Source organism: Pan troglodytes, chromosome Y, assembly GCF_028858775.2.
Source record: "Pan troglodytes isolate AG18354 chromosome Y, NHGRI_mPanTro3-v2.0_pri, whole genome shotgun sequence".
In the NCBI taxonomy this organism is placed as follows: Eukaryota; Metazoa; Chordata; class Mammalia; order Primates; family Hominidae; genus Pan; species Pan troglodytes.
Window position 1 is genome coordinate 4,769,984 of NC_072422.2, and position 14,067 is coordinate 4,784,050.

General features: G+C 50.5%; 1 pseudogene; it reads left to right on the forward strand.

Annotated features, from left to right (window-relative positions):
* The first annotated feature begins 10,575 nt into the window (after positions 1 to 10,575).
* LOC100614826 (double homeobox protein 4-like protein 4) lies at positions 10,576 to 11,844 on the forward strand (annotated as a pseudogene).
* The last annotated feature ends 2,223 nt before the right edge of the window (positions 11,845 to 14,067 follow it).

Sequence of the window (14,067 nt, forward strand, 5' to 3'; positions counted from 1 at the left end):
GGGTGATCAGTGCAGAGATGTGTCACAAAGCCTCCGTAGGCAGAGCCTAGACAAGTGTTTCATCAATTCGTTGATCAGTTCAGAGATGTGTCACAATGTCTATGTAGGCAGATCTAAGTCAAGAGTCCATCACCTGAGTGATCAGTGCAGAGATATGTACCAATATTTCCTGTAGGCAGTGCCTAGAGACGAGTTGCCTCACCTCAGAAATCAGTGCATAGATATGTCACAAAGCCTTCTGTAGGCAAAGCCCATAAAAGGTTTACATCACCTAGGTGATCAGTGTAGTGATATGTCACAAAAATCTCTGTAGACAGAGCCTAGACAAGACTTCCATCACCTGGGTGATCAGTGCAGAGGTATGTCACAAATCCCCCTCTAGGCAGAGTATAGAGAAGAGTCCCATCACATGGTGATCAGTGCAGAGATATTTCACAATGCGTCCTGTAGGCAGAGAGTGGAGAAGAGTTACATAATCTAGGTGATCTGTGCAGAGCTATGTCTAAATGCCCCTGTAGGCAGAGCCTACATAAATGTTACATCACCTGGGTGATCAGTGCAGAGATACGTCACAATACCCCCAGTAGGTGGAGCCTAGAGAAGTGTTCCATCACCTGGGTGATCAGTGCAGAGATATGTCACAAAGGCCCTGTAGGCAGAGCCTAAACAAGGGTTACATCACCTGGGCGATCAGTGCAGAAATCTGCCACAAAGGCCCTGTAGGCCGATCCTCGACAAATGTTACATCTCCAGGGTGATCAGTGCAAAGATATGTCACAAAGCCCCTGTAGACAAATCCCAGAAAATTGTTACATCACCTGGGTGATCAGTGGAGATATCTGTCACAATTCCTCTTCTGCCGCAGCTTAGACAAGCGTTACATCACATGAGTGATCAGTGAAGAAATATGCCACAATGCCACCGGTAGGCAGATATAGACAAGAGTTACATCACCTGCGTGATCACTGCAGAGATATGTCACAATACCCATGTAGGCAGAGCCTAGACAAGAGTCCCATCACCTGGGTGATCAGTGCAGAGTTATGTCACAATGCCCCCTTTTGGCAGAGGATAGGCAAGGGTTACATCACCTGGGTGATCAGTGCAGAGATGTCTCACAAGCCCCCTGTAGCCAGAGTCTAGACAAGAGTTACATCAGCTGTGTGATCAGTGCAGTGACATGTCACAATGTCCCTATAGCCATATCCTTGACAAAAGTGACTTCACCAGGGTGACCATTGTGGAGATATGTCACAATGTCTCCAGTAGGCAGAGCCTAGACAAGAGTTACATCACCTGGGTAATGAGGGCAGTGATATGTCACAATGCCCCCGGTAAGCAGATCCCAGACAAGAGTTGCATCACCTTGGTGATCAGTGCAGAGATATGTCTCAATGCCCCCTCTCGGTGAAGCCTATACAAGAGTTAAATCATCTCGGTGATCAGTGCAGTTATTTGTTGAATTTCCCCTGTAGGCAGAGCCTACACAAGTGTTACATCACCTGGGTGATTCGTGCAGAGATATCTCACAATACACCCTGTAAGCAGAGCCTAGAAAAGAGTTACATCACCTGGGTGATCAGTGCAGAGATATATCATAAACTCCCCTGCAAGCAAAGCCTAGACAAGTTTTACATCACCTCAGTGATCAGTGCAGTGATAGGTCCCAATGTCCCTATAGGCAGAGCTTAGAAAAGAGTCACATCTCCTGGGTGATCAGTGCAGAGATAAGTCACAATGTCCGCATAGGCGGAGCATAGACAAGAGTTACATAACCCGGGTGATCCGTGCGGAGTGATTTCACAAAGCTCTCTGTAGGCAGAGACTAGAAAATAGTTACATCACCTGGGTGATCAGTGCAGAAATATGTCACAATGCCCCATGTAGGCAGAGTATAGAGAAGAGTTGCATCACCTGGGTGATCAGTGCAGAGATAGGTCTCAATGTCCCCTGTAGGCAAAGCCTAGGCAAGAGTTACATCACCTTTGTCATCAGTTCAGGGATATGTGAAAACGCCCCTGTAGGCAGATCCTAGACAAGATTTGAATCACCTGGGTGATCAGTGCAGAAATATTTCACAATGCCCCCTTATGGCAGAGGGTAAACAAGAGTTACATCACCTAGGTGATCAGTTCAGAGGTTTGTCAAAATTCCCTGTAGGCAGTGCTTATAATAGTGTTACATCACCTAAGTGATCAGTGCACAGACATGCCACAAAGCTCCTGTAGGCAGAGCTTAGAAGAGCTACATCACCTGGGTTATCAGTGCAAATGTATGTCAAAAAGCCCCCTGAAGGCAAAGCCTAGACTATGGTTACATCACTTGGGTGATCAGTGGCGAGATCTCTCACAATTCCCCTGTAGGCAGAGCTTATACAACAGTTACATCACCTGGGTGATCAGTGCAGAGATCTGTCACAATGCCCCCATAAGCAGATCCAAGACAAGAGTCAGTAACCTGGGTGATCAGTGCAGAGATATGTGAGAATTCCCGTGTAGACAGAGCCTAGAGAAGTGTTACATAACATAGGTCATCAGTGCAGGTATAAGTCATAAAGCCTCCTGTAGGCAGAGCGTAGACAAGAGTTCCCTCTCCAGGGTGAACAGTGCAGAGATGTGTCACAAAGCCCCTGTAGGCAGAGCCTAGAGAAGAGTTTCATCACTTGGTTGATCTTTTCAGAAATGTGTCACAATGTCCATGTAAGCAGATCTAAGACAGGAGTCCATCACCTGGGTGTTCAGTGCAGAGATATGTACCAATGTCCCCTGTAGGCAATGCCTAGACAAGAGTTGCATCACCTCAGAGAACAGTGCATAGATATGTCACAAAGCCTTCTGTAGGTAAAGCCCATACAAGGCTTACATCACCTAGGTGATCAGTGCAGTGATAAGTCACAAAAATATCTGTGGACAGAGCCTAGCAAAGAGTTACATCGCCTGGGTGATCAGTGCAGATATTTGACACAATGCCCCCATAGACAGAGCCTAGACAAGAATTCCATCACCTGGGCAATCAGTGCAGAGATATGTCACAAATCCCCCTGTAGGCAGAGTATAGAGAAGAGTCCTAACACCTGGGTGATCAGTGCAGAGATATTTCACAATGCTCCCTGTAGGCAGAGAGTGGACAAGAGTTACATAACCTAGGTGATCTGTGCAGAGCTATGTCAAAACGCCCCTGTAGGCAGAGCCTAGATAAATGTTACATCACCTGGCTGATCAGAGCAGAGATACGTCACAATACACTCTGTAGGTGGAGACTAGACAAGAGTAACATCACATGGGTGATCGGTGCGGAGGTACGTCACAATACCCCCTGTAGGTGGAGCCTACACAAGAGTTGCATCTCCTGGGTGATCAGTGCAAAGTTATGTCACAAAGCCTCCTGTAGACAAATCCAAGAAAATTGTTACATCACTTGGGTGATCAGTGGAGATATCTGTCACAATTCCCCTTTAGGCGCAGCTTAGACAAGCGTTACATCACATGAGTGATCAGTGCAGATATATGTCACTATGCCCCCATAGGCAGATCCAAGACAAGTGTCCATCTCCTGGGTGATCAGTGCAGAAATATGCCACAATGTCCCCTTAGGTAGAGCCTATACAACAGCCCCATCAGCTGGATGATCAGTGCAGATTTATATCACAAAGTCCCCTTAGGCAGATACTAGACAAGAGTTACATCACCTGGGTGATCAGTGCAGAGTTATGTCAAAATGCCCCCTTTTGGCAGAGCCTAGACAAGGGTTACATCACCTGGGTGATCAATGCAGAGATGTGTCACAGGCCCCCTGTATCCAGAGCCTAGACAAGAGTTACATCAGCTGTGTGATCAGTGCAGTGACTTGTCACAATGTCCCTGTAGCCATATTCCTGACAAAAGTGACATCACCTGGGTGATCAGTGCGGAGATATGTCACAATGTCCCCAGTAGGCAGAACCTAGACAAGAGTTACATTACCTGGGTGATCAGGGCAGAGATATGTCACAATGCCCCCTGAAAGTAGACCCCAGACAAGAGTTGCATCACCTGGGTGATCAGTGCAGAGATATGTCTCAATGCCCCCTGTCAGCGAAGCCTAAACATGAGTTACATCATCTCGGTGATCAGTGCAGTGATATGTGAAAATGCCCCAGTAGGCAGAGCCTAAGCAAGTGTTACATCACCTGGGTGATCAGTGCAGAGATATCTCACAATACCCCCTGTAAGCAGAGCCTAGACAAGAGTTACATCACCTGGGTGATCAGTGCAGAGATATGTCATACATCCCACTGTAGGCAAAGCCTAGACAAGTTTTACATCACATCAGCAATCAGTGCAGAGATATGTCCCAATGTTCCTCTAGGCAGAGCTTATACAATAGTCTCATCTCCTGGGTGATCAGTGCAGCGATAAGTCATAATGCCCCCATAGGCAGAACCTAGACAAGAGTTACATAAGCCGGGTGATCCTTGCAGAGTGATGTCACAACACCCTCTGTAAGCAGAGCCTAGAAAAGAGTTACATCACCTGGGTGATCAGAGCAGAGATATGTCACAATGTCCCCTGTAGCAGAGCATAGAGAAGAGTTGCATCACCTGGGTGATCAGTGCAGAGATATTTCACAATACCCCTGTAGGCAGATCCAAGACAAGAGTTGAATCACCTGAGTGATCAGTGCAGAGATATTTCACAATACCCCCTTTGGGCAGAGGGTAGAAAAGACTTCCATCACCTAGGTGATCAGTGAAGAGATTTGTCAAAGTTCCCTGTTGGCAGTGGTTAGAAAACTGTTACATCACCTAAGTGATCAGTGCAGAGATATATCAAAAAGCTCCTGTAGGCAGAACTTAGATGAGTTACATCACCAAGGTGACAAGTGCAAAGGAATGTTACAAAGCCCCTTGTAGGCAAAGCCTAGACGATAGTTACGTCCCTTTGGTGATCAGTGGCGAGACCTCTCACAATTCCCCTGTAGGCAGAGCTTATACAACAGTTACATCACCTGGGCGATCAGTGCAGAGATATGTCACAATGCCCCCATAGGCAGATCCAAGACAAGAGTCCGTCACCTGGGTGATCAGTGCAAAAATAGGTCACAATTCCCCCTTAGGCAGAGCCTATACAACAGCCCCATCAGCTGGATGATCAGTGCAGATTTATATCACAAAGTCCCCTTAGGCAGATACTAGACAAGAGTTACATCACCTGGGTGATCAGTGCAGAGTTATGTCACAATGGTCTTGTAGGCAGAGCGTAGATAAGAGTCATATGACTTAGGTGATCAGTGCAGAGATACATCGCAATGCGCCTGTAGGCAGAGCCTTGACAAGTGGTATATCACCTGAGTGACCATTGCAGGGCTATGTCTAAAAGCACCCTATAGGCAGATCCTAGAGAAGAGTTATATCACCTGTGAGGTCAGTGCAGAGATATGTCACAATGCCCCTGTAGGCAGAGCGTAGAGAAGAGTTGCATCACCTGGGTGATCAGTGCAGAGTTATGTGCCAACCTCGCGTGTAGGCAGAGCATAGAGAAGAGTTGCATCACCTGGGTGATCAGTGCGGAGATATGTCACAATGTCCCCAGTAGATAAAGCCTAGGCAAGAGTTGCATCACCTGGGTGATCAGTGCAGATGTATGTCACAATGTCCCCTGTAGACAATGCCTAGGCAACAGTTACATCACCTTTGTCATCAGTTCAGGGATATGTGAAAATGCCCCTGTAGGCAGAGCCTAGACAAGTGTTACACCATCTAGTTGATCAGTGCAGAGATATTTCACAATAACCCCTGTAGGCGTATCCTAGACAAGAGTTGAATCACCTGGGTGATTTTGTGCAGAGATATTTCATAGTGCCCCCTTTGGGCAGAGCGTAGACAAGAGTTACATCACCTAGGTGATCAGTGCAGTGATTTGTCAAAATTCCCTGTAGGCAGTGCTTATAAAAGTGTTACATCACCTAAGTGATTGGTGGAGAGATATGTCACAAAGCTCCTGAAGGCAGAACTTAGATGAGTTACATCACCTGGGTGATCAGGGCAAAGGTATGTCACAAAGCCCCCTGTAGGCAAAGCCTAGACAATAGTTACATCACTTTGGTGATCAGTGGCGAGATCTCTCACAATTCCCCTGTAGACAGAGCTTATACAACAGTTATATCACCTGGGTGATCAGTGCAGAGATATGTCACAATGCCCCCATATGCAGATCCAAGACAACAGTCTGTCACCTGGGTGATCAGTGCAGAAATAGGTCACAATGCCCCCTTAGGCAGAGCCTATACAACAGCCCCATCAGCTGGATGATCAGTGCAGATTTATGTCACAAAGTCCCCTTAGGCAGATACTAGACAAGAGTTCCATCACTTGGGTGATCAGTGCAGAGATATGTCACAATGCCACAGTAGGCTGAGCCTGGACAAGGGTTACATGACCTAGGTGATCAGTGCAGAGATACATCGCAATGTCCCTGTAGGCAGAGCCTTGACAAGTGGTACATCACCTGGGTGATCATTGCAGGGCTTTGTCACAAAACACCCTGTAGGCAGATCCTAGAAAAGAGTTACATCACCTGGGTGATCAGTGCAGAGATATGTCACAATGCCCCTGTAGGCTGAGCCTAGACAAGAGTTACATGACCTAGGTGATCAGTGCAGAGATACATCGCAATGCCCCTGTAGGCAGAGCCTTGACTAGTGGTATATCACCTGGGTGACCATTGCATTGATATGTCACAAAGCACGCTATAGGGAGATCCTAGAGTAGAGTTATATCACCTGGGTGGCCAGTGCAGAGATATGTCACAAGCCCCTGTAGGCAGAGCCTAGACAAGGGTTATATCACCTGGGTGATCAGTGCAGTGATATGTCACAATGCTGTGTAGCCAGAGCCTAGACTAAAGTTACAGCACCTGGGAGATCAGTGCAGAGATATGTCACAAAGTGCCCAGTAGGCAGAGACCAGGTAAGAGTTGGATCATCTCAGGATCAGTGCACAGATATGTCTCAATCCCCCTGTGGGCACAGCTTAGACATGAGTTACATCACCTCATTTAACAGTGCAGAGATATGTCAAAATGCCCCTGTAGGCAGAGCCTACACAAATGTTACATCACTTAGGTGATCAGTGCAGAGATATGTCACAATAACCCCTGTAAGCAGAGCCTAGACAAGAGTTACATCACCTGGGTGATCAGTGCAGAGATATGTCATAAATTCCACTGTAGTCAAAGCCTAGACAAGTTTTACATCACCTCAGCGAAAAGTGCAGGGGTATGTCCCAATGTCCCTCTAGGCAGAGCTTAGACAAGAGTCACATCTCCTGGGTGATCCGTGCAGAGTGATGTCACAACGCCCTCTGTAGCCACAGACTAGAAAATAGTTACATCACCTGTGTGATCAGTGCAGAGATATGTCACAATGCCTCTGTAGGCAGAGCGTAGAGAAGAGTTGCATCACCTGGGTGATCAGCGCAGAGATATGTGCCAACGTCCCCTGTAGGCAGAGCATAGAGAAGAGTTACATCACCTGGTTGATCAGTGCAGAGATATGTCACAATGTCCCCTGTAGGCAAAACCTAGGCAAGAGTTGCATCACCTGGGTGATCAGTGCAGATGTATGTCACAATGTCCCCTGTAGACAATGCCTAGGCAACAGTTACATCACCTTTGTCATCAGTTCAGGGATATGTGAAAACGCCCCTGTAGGCAGAGCCTAGACAAGTGTTACACCACCTAGTTGATCAGTGCAGATATTTCACAATAACCCCTGTAGGCATATCCTAGACAAGAGTTGAATCACCTGGGTGATATTGTGCAGAGATATTTCACAGTGCCCCCTTTGGGCAGAGGGTAGACAAGAGTTACATCACCTAGGTGATCAGTGCAGTGATTTGTCAAAATTCCCTGTAGGCAGTGCTTATAAAAGTGTTACATCACCTAAGTGATTGGTGCAGAGATATGTCACAAAGCTCCTGAAGGCAGAACTTAGATGAGTTACATCACCTGGGTGATCAGGGCAAAGGTATGTCACAAAGCCCCCTGAAGGCAAAGCCTAGACTATGGTTACATCACTTTGGTGATCAGTGGCGAGATCTCTCACAATTCCCCTGTAGGCAGAGCTTATACAACAGTTACATCACCTGGGTGATCAGTGCAGAGATATGTCACAATGCCCCCATATGCAGATCCAAGACAAGAGTCCATCACCTGGGTGATCAGTGCAGAAATAGGTCACAATGCCCCCTTAGGCAGAGCCTATACAACAGCCCCATCAGCTGGATGATCAGAGCAGATTTATGTCACAAAGTCCCCTTAGGCAGATACTAGACAAGAGTTCCATCACTTGGGTGATCAGTACAGAGATATGTCACAATGCCACAGTAGGCAGAGCCTAGACAAGAGTTACGTGACCTAGGTGATCAGTGCAGAGATACATCGCAATGTCCCTGTAGGCAGAGCCTTGACAAGTGGTACATCACCTGGGTGATCATTGCAGGGCTATGTCACAAAGCACCCTGTAGGGAGATCCTACAAAAGAGTTACATCACCTGGATGATCAATGCAGAGATATGTCACAATGCCCCTGTAGGCAGAGCCTACACAAGAGTTACGTCATCTAGGTGATCATTGCAGAGATACATCGCAATGCCCCTGTCGGCGGAACCTTGACTAGTGGTATATCACCTGGGTGACCATTGCAGGGATATGTCACAAAGCACCCTATAGACAGATCCTAGAGAAGAGTTATATCACCTGGGTGGTCAGTGCAGAGACATGTCACAAGCCCCATGTAGGCAGAGCCTAGACAAGAGTTATATCACCTGGGTGATCAGTGCAATGATATGTCACAATGCCGTGTAGCCAGACCCTAGACTAAAGTTACAGCACCTGGGAGATCAGTGCAGTGGTATGTAACAATGTCCCCAGTAGGCAGAGACCAGGGAAGAGTTGGATCACCTCGGGATCAGTGCAGAGATATGTCTCAATCCCCCTGTGGGCACAGCCTAGACAAGAGTTCATCACCTCGGTTAACAGTGCAGAGATATGTCAAAATGCCCCTGTAGGCAGAGCCTACACAAGTGTTACATCACTTAGGTGATCAGTGAAGAGATATGTCACAATACCCCATGTAAGCAGAGCCTAGACAATAGTTACATCACCTGGGTGATCAGTGCAGAGATCTGTCGCAATGCCCCCATAGGCAAATCCAAGACAAGAGTCCGTCACCTGGGTGATCAGTGCAGAAATATGTGACAATGCCCCCAGTAGGCAGAGCCTAGAGAAGAGTCCCATCACTTGGGTGATCGGTGCAGAGATATTTCACAATGCCCCTGCAGGCAGAGCGTAAGCAAGAGTTACATCACCTAGTTGATCAGTGCAGAGATATACCACAAGGTCCCCTATAGGCAAAGCCTGGACAAGAGTTACATCACCTCGGTCATCAATGCAGTGATATGTCACTATGCCCCGTAGGCAGAGCCTAGTCAAGCGTTACATCACCTGTGTGATCAGTGCGGAGATATGTCACAAAGCCCCCATACACAGAGCCTAGACAAGTGTCCCATCACCTGGGTGATCAGTGCAGAAATATGTCACAATGCCCCCATAGGCAGATCCAACTCAAGAGTTACATTACCTCGGTGATCAGTGTAGAGATATGTCACAATGTCCCCATAGGCAGAGCCTAGACAAAGTCCCATCACCTAGATGATCAGTGCAGAGATATGTCACAAAGCCCCTGTAGGCAGAGCCTAGGCAACTGTTACATCACTTTGTTGATCAGTTCACAGATGTGTCACGCTGACTGTTTGCTCCCGCAGCTCTGCGGGCACTCGGAAACACGCAGGTAAGGATGGAAGACCGGCATGGTGCCTTCGCTCTCCTTGCCAGTTTCCAAACCGGCCACACTGCAGACTCCCCATGTTGCCGCACTCGGGAATCCATCGTCAGGCCATCACGCCGGGGAGGCATCTTCTCTCTAGGGTCTCGCTCTGGTCTCCTACTTGGAAATGAATGAGAGCCACACGCCTGCGTGTTTCAGACTGTCCTGGTAATGGCGACACCCACAGGCACTGCCTTCTTCATGGAGAGAGGGCCGAGAACACTTAAGAATCCCACGGAGGTTCAGTTCCACACTCCCCTCCACCCACCCAGGCCAGTTTCTCCCTGCTGAAGACGCCTGGGAGCCCAGAGAGCGGCTTCCAGTTCCCGCGGGATTCCTGGAGAGGTCCGGAGAGCCAGCCCCCGAAACGCGACCCCTCACCCCTTCCCCCTCGCCCCCTTCCTCTTTGTCTCTCTGGCCCCAACACCAGCATCACCATGCCCTCCCTCCCCACCCCACAACCCCCGGGCCACAGGCCTCAACGCCCTGGGACCCTTCTGGGGTGGGGCTGGCTGTCCCAGGGCTCACCGCCATTCATGAAGGAGTGGAGCCTGCCTGCCTGTGGGCCTTTATAAAAGCCGCTTGCTGGCTGTCTGGGCAGGCCTCCTGGCTGCACCTGCCGCAGTGTACAGGTTGGCTGAGGTGCACGGGAGCCCGCCGGCCTCTCTCTGCCCGTGTCTGTCCATGAAATTCCGGCTGGGGCTCCCCGCGATGGCCTTCCCGACAACTTCGGACAGCACCCTCCCCGCGGAAGCCCGGGGACGGGGACGGTGAAGGAGACTCGTTTGAACCCCGAGCCAAAGCCAGGCCCTGCGAGCCTGCTTTGAGCGGAACCCGTACCCGGGCATCGCCACCAGAGAACGGCTGGCCCAGGCCATCGGCATTCCGGAACCCAGGGTCCAGATTTGGTTTCAGAATGAGAGGTCACGCCAGCTGAGGCAGCACCGGCAGGAATCTCGACCCTGGCCCGGAAGACGTGGCCCGCAAGAAGGCAGGCGAAAGCGGGCCCCGGTCACCGGATCCCAGACCGCCCTACTCCTCCGAGCCTTTGAGAAGGATCGCTTTCCAGGCATCGCCGCCAGGGAAGAGCTGGCGAGAGAGACGGGCCTCCCAGAGTCCAGGATTCAGATCTGATTTCAGAATTGAAGGGCCAGGCAGCCGGGACAGGCTGGCAGGGCCCCTGCGCACTCAGGCGACCTGTGCAAAGCGGCCCCAGGCGGGTGTCACCCTGCTCCCTCGTGGGTCGCCTTCGCCCACACCGGCGCGTTGGGAACGGGCCTTCCCACACCCCACGTGCCCTGCATGCCTGGGGCTCTCCCACAAGGGGCTTTTTTGAGCCAGGGAGCGAGTGCCGTCCCCGTGCTCTAGCCCAGCCAGGCCGTGCCGGCGGAGAGGATCTCCCAACCTGTCCCTTTATGCCAGGATTTTGCCTATACCGCCCCGGCCCCTCTGGAAGGGGCGCTCTCCCACCCTCAGGCTCCTCGGCGGCCTCCGCACCTGGGCAAAAGCCGGGAGGACCCGGACCCACAGCATGACGACCTGCCGGTTGCTTGCGCGGTGGGACAGCCTGGGCCCACTCAAGCTGGGCCACAGGGCCAAGGTGTGCTTGCACCACCCACGTCCCAGGGGAGTCCGTGGTGGGGCTGGGGCAGGGGTTCCCAGGGCCCCGGGGCGGCCTGGGAACCCCAAGCCAGGGCAGCTCCACCTCGCCAGCCCACGCCCCTGGAGGCCACTGCACGGCAGGGGCAGATGCAAGGCACCCCGGCGCCCTCCCAGGCACTCCAGGAGCCGGGGCGCTCGTCTGCACTCCCCTCCGGCCTGCTGCTGGATGAGCTCCTGGCGAGCCCGGAGTTTCTGCAGCAGTCGCAACCTTTCCTAGAAACGGAGGCCCCGGGGGAGCTGGAGGCCTTGGAATAGGCCACCTCGCTGGAAGCACCCCTCAGCGAGGAAGAATACCGGGCTCTGCTGGAGGAGCTTTAGGATGCGGGGTTGGGACAGGGTCAGGTCGGGGCAGGGCGGTGGCCTCTCTTTCGCGGGGAACAACTGGCTGGCTATGGAGGGGCGTGTCTTCTCCCCGCCCCCTCCACCGGGCTGACCTTCCTGGGATTCCTGCCTTCTAGGTCTAGGCCAGATGAGAGGCTCCACACAGCGGAGAACTGCCATTCTTTCCTGGGCATCCTGGGGATCCCAGAGCCGGCCCAGGTACCAGCAGGTGGGCCGCCTACTGCGCACCCGCGGGTTTGCAGGCAGCCGCCTGGGCTTTGGGAGCAGCCCGGGCAGAGCTCTCATGCCTTTCCAACACCACACACCCGCCTGACCACCCACCCCCACCGCCACCCACCACCCCCGGAAAATGCGTCCTCCCCTGGGCTGGGTGGAGACCCCCGTCCCATGAAACACTGGGCCCGCGCAGCGTCCAGGCCTGACACCCCTCTGGCCGCTCGCCTCCTCTGCGACTCCGTGCCACCGTCCCCGGCCCGCCTGTGTCCCTGCAGCCTCCCAGCTGCCACCATGGAGTGCCTGGCGGTGGAACGCACACCTCTAGCTCTCTTTGCCGGCCTCCTGGCTAGACCTGCGCTCATTGCGCTCCCCGGCTGACGTGCAACGGAGACAGCTGGCCTCTCTGTGCCCTTGTCCGTCCGTGAAATTCCGGCTGAGGCTCTCCCAACACCTTCCGAAGCTCTTTCGTCAAAGCCTGGAGAATACTTATATCTCCTGGATGATCGGTTCAGAAATATGTCACAATGCCCCCTCCCTGCGGAGCCTAGAGAAGATTTTCATCATTTGGGTGATCAGTGCAGTGATATATCACAATATTTTCACTTATTTATTTTTTATAAGGAAAATCAAATGTTCCAGAACCACTACTGAGCATCAGTGATTTCCTCTACTTGAGCTGCAATGCCAATATCAAGGGCCATATACTGTTTATCAAGTTTCTATTTATGTTCCAGTTTAATCTTATGAGACCACCACAGTGTAGATGGTCAACTAGTTGACTGAAATGTGTTACATTGGGCTTGACTGTTTATATTTGAAAATATTTGGGAGTTGAATAATTTTAAGGAATTACTGATAACTTGGTGTGAAAGGATAAGGGAATGTTGGTTATGCAAGAAAATGGCTTTAGTTTTTGAACATGCAGGCTTAAGTATACACAGGCAAATTAGCATGATGCCTATAATTTACTTTTATTTCAAATTGAAATATTACATAAAGAAAACTTGAGAAAATATTAACAATTAATTGTATTTAGGTGGTGGTTATGTGGGTGTCCTTTTTTTCTACCTTTCTGTAGGCTCCAGTGTTTCATAATTAAAAGGGAAAAAACGGGGCCACAAGAGAAGGTACAATTAAACATTAATAGGTTCCTTCTCCCAAGCGGTTAGTGCTGAGAGTGTGGAGTGTGTTCTCCAGGATCAGCACATATTTATTATCTTGAAAAATCCATTCCCCCGAAAAAAAATCCCATGAAAAAAACTTAAAAGAAAAAAAAGGTTTCTGTTTCAACAACCGTCACCCCTGCAAAACACTTTACAAAAAAATCCTTGTCTTCACTGCCAGAGACATTTTCCTTTTCTTCTTGTATAAGATTACCCGGTGAGGCAGCCGAGAGTGACCCACCCGCCCCCTCGCAGCTCCGAAGCAGCTTCAAGAAGGAACAGGATACCGAGGCCTGGACGCTGGACCTTACAATGCCACCCTCGTCCCAGACCGCTGCGGGCCTCAGTTCCTCAGCCGTGGAGTAGTTTTGGATTCCAGGTGATTTTGTCTCTCTGCGCTGGCCCAGGCTTCCGCCCCAGCCCTTACTCTCCTTTCACGGAAATGTCGCAGCCTGTGGCCGTACCGGCAGACAGGTGCAGAGGTGAGCCCAGGGTCCCAGCCATCCCGTCCTCGCACCACACGTGACCAGGCCTGCTGGCCGGTCCTCTCTATCCCGGGCTACAGGAACCAGATCACCGGCGCTCCTTGGGAAACGCAGGATGTGGAATGTGCTTAAGACCCCATGAATTTTGATGTTTTAAAGACTAGCCAATACTCACTAAGTGGTCTCGGTGTGATCCATCACTTCGCAAAAATGGAGTGGGCAACATGTTCATAAAAAAATTGGACAAATCTATTGATTATAAAGCATTGCATGATACATCTGCTTTTGGTAACATCTTTTTGTTGTAGAAAAAACCAGGTTCTTTTCATACCATC